This window comes from Rhagoletis zephyria, unplaced genomic scaffold (genome assembly GCF_001687245.7).
Source record: "Rhagoletis zephyria isolate East Lansing unplaced genomic scaffold, Rhagoletis_zephyria_1.1 Rzeph_scaffold_36377, whole genome shotgun sequence".
NCBI classification, from domain to species: domain Eukaryota; kingdom Metazoa; phylum Arthropoda; class Insecta; order Diptera; family Tephritidae; genus Rhagoletis; species Rhagoletis zephyria.
This window is the reverse complement of record NW_016193432.1, coordinates 1-3287: the sequence shown is the minus strand read 5'-3', so window position 1 is coordinate 3287 and position 3287 is coordinate 1. Positions and strand designations below refer to the sequence as shown.

At 34.6% G+C, this 3287-nt stretch overlaps 1 non-coding gene across 1 annotated transcript; it reads left to right on the top strand.

The window, feature by feature from the left end:
* Positions 1 to 312: 312 nt before the first annotated feature.
* TRNAS-CGA (transfer RNA serine (anticodon CGA)) lies at positions 313 to 394 on the top strand. Its single transcript has one exon. It is a non-coding gene; the product is annotated as a tRNA-Ser (tRNA).
* Positions 395 to 3287: the final 2893 nt, after the last annotated feature.

The window sequence follows — 3287 nt, the reverse complement described above, 5'->3', positions numbered from 1 at the left end:
ATAAACGTGCAGAAGTTGTTCCGATACTTGCAAATCAGTATTCTTATTAGGCCTCGTCAAAAAATTTCTTGTCGTTTAAAAAATAAAGCGAATGCCGCATTATACTAAAGCCAGCTTCCTGACATAAGCTACTTTTCCATACGAACACAGCTATGTACGCACTTACATACAAATGTTTTATTTTTCTGCAATACCATAGCAAAAGAAGCAACCTCAAAATACTTGCCGATAATGCAGTGCGAAATTCGCTCGCTTTTTGTGTTTTCAAACTGACTGTATTTGTATTAGTCATTGGGCACGAAAGCGCTGTAAGCAGTCGTGGCCGAGTGGTTAAGGCGTCTGACTCGAAATCAGATTCCCTCTGGGAGCGTAGGTTCGAATCCTACCGGCTGCGGTAACCGGTTTTTTTTAATTAACAAATTTTTTTTCTTGTTCTTGTATTTAAAATAAATTAATGTTTCTCAGTAAATCAGTCTATACATATATATTACAGCCTTTTCAAGCATTCTTACATACATACATGCATAGCAACATATTTATTACCTATTTCTAGAATTCTTTCATCACATATTTTCATTGCATCATCGCGCTAATGACGCTTTTAGTAATCTATACATTAGCAACTTATATGTAGATGCATATGAGCCCTTTACTTTTAAAGTGGCATAAGTGATCTCATGCCGTGTGACTTCAGTGATTATATTCCAGTATCCAACCAAAGGTTACAAGTAGGGAATCTGACGATTTGATTTAGAAAATCTACATATTTACTTTTAACTAGGTTTACTTTTTTGATAATTTTTCCGAAGGAATGATAAAGTCTTAAAAGTTTCATCTTTTAAATTCGACACAATGCATCGTTTTAAAATCTTAATCAATTACGCAGGGACACAAAAAAATCGATGAAAGGTTAATATAACCAGACCAGCTGCTTTATATGTTTTTGGGGTTGCTGAACACGAATATGCTCCATCACGTCAGGATTTACTTCTAACCTCAAAACAAATTGCGAAAGTTTCCCCCGTCGTAGCTAGTACTGTCGTTTTTTTTTTTTGTTTGGACATATGATTTCCCAGAATATAATTTAGGTAGGCCTTCTTAAGCGAGGCCTTCCCATGAAGGGCTGAAAAATTCCCTACAGAAGGGCTTATCCATTTACAATTTATGCGAATGCATAAATTTATGTTATTTAGCATTGCAAATGAATTTCAATCTACATTTTAAGTTGCAATAAGACATATTTGATATAAACCTTCAGCAAATACTTTAAAGATGTATATATATATTGTAAATTAAAGAAGCAACTTTGAACGAAATCCTCCAAAAGGCCTTCTGAACTACGTCCTGTAAAAGCCCTTCTAGAAGGCATTCTATGAGTAGCGAAAGACGAAACCGTTCAATTGATGCCAGTCCATACAAAAAAGAAATGAGAAAGGAATGCAGAGTGGAAGGCCTCATGACTCTCAGAAAGGCGTATCGGAAGGGCTTCTAACTCCTGAAATTATCTACTGGGTTATAAAATGATGTATATTTAATACAGCCATGCCGACGAACATTTTGGCAAGCACGTTCACAACTCGAATTCGGATTTTTATTTTTTTTTTCTGTACTCCCGCGGATCCCGCATGTGTAATCCCTCATTTCTGATGAAAAAATGGCGCGTGATCTTACATATATTGAGCCGTATCAAAAAAAAGGAAGTTTAATTTGCTTTACTCACTGGGAGAGTATCACAAGAGTGTAACATTTTTTTCGACACCCTGTAAAACAGCTAAAACAGTTTGACGTGATCGAAATATGCCGGAGGTTAGTATGAAGGCTTTTAATACTTTTACAACCGTATATCATCTATTTAAATGGGAAATCAAATAAAATATTATAGAAAAAATGCCGATTTAGCTTTTTTACAGGGTGCGGAAAAAATGTTTATTTTCCTGATAGTCTCCCAGTGAGTATTCAGAATCTTTAAGAACAAGAACTTATTACAAAATCAAACTCATATGAAACGTAATTAATTAATCATCCATGTAACAGGAATATGCCACAGTAAAGCGTGGCAGGGTACAGCTAGTGCTTACATAAATTCATACATGCATATGTTAAAATTAATGTGTAATTTGAGTTTTAAATGTGTATTCAAATGTGTTGCAATTAAAATCCGTGTTTTCCATACAATGTAAACATACTTGAAACGTATAATTCATATGCATTCAGTGCATATGTAAATATCTATGTATGTAATATACAAACTCAATGAAATAATTATGGCTCTCCTTGTTCTAATACAAATTATACTTGCATGTCGAAGCGAAATTATGTAGGCCTACGAGGCACAGCACGATCACTTGTTAGCCGACGGCAAAATAATTGGAAGGCTGTTATAATAGACACTCTTCTACATATATTACCATCTTCGGACGAATATTGCTTAAAGTGCAAAAAAGCGCTCATACATATGTATGTGCAATAAATGCATGCATTGGGTTGCAAAAATTCAAAATAAACTTAATTGGGCAAAGTATTACTACTTAAGTAGGTATGCCCTTCTGTTTTGCTATTTTTTTTTTCAATGGAAAGCTGAGATTTTTGCTTTCAGCTCTAATAAAGAACCAAAGAACGTGGATAATAAGAAGGAACAACTCATTATATGTAACTGTAACGAAAGTGAGTAACCAGGGCGTGCCTACTCTTTTCATCCAATCAAAAAGCGTACTAGGGCAAAGAGAAGGCATGCCCCTGTTACATTCGCTGCAATTACAACGAGTTGTCCCTACTTATTGCCTACGTTCTTTGTTTAAACTACTAAATTAAGAAAAATCGATACAGTTTTATTGGAAAAGTTACTACCTTTATCAATTAAAAATTTAACTAATTTCTTTCACTTCAGAGAGCATTCACTTTGAGGTCTAAACCAAATTAAAATTTCAATAGGATTTTCCTTCCACTGCACAATGGGCCATCAGCGCGGCACAGTAGTTCAGACCAAACATTTTTTAGAGAAACTTAGAAGGAGTAGGCGTAGGGCTTACATTTTTCGTATGTAAGCTCTAAAAATATAAAAAAAAATTACCCGAAAAACACTTTTTTGATGAAAATTTTCAATAAGTGAAGTTTTTTTTATTATACACTGAGAAAAAAATCAACAAAATATTGGTTAATGTTCAAATTTACTTTTTTTTAGCAGCCCAGTATATACAGTAATAAAGCTTTTCGCAGTTTTCGAGGAGTACTTTTTGGCTGTGTGCAGCGTTTTCGTTTTGCGCGCACGGCAACACTTACTGTGGGGA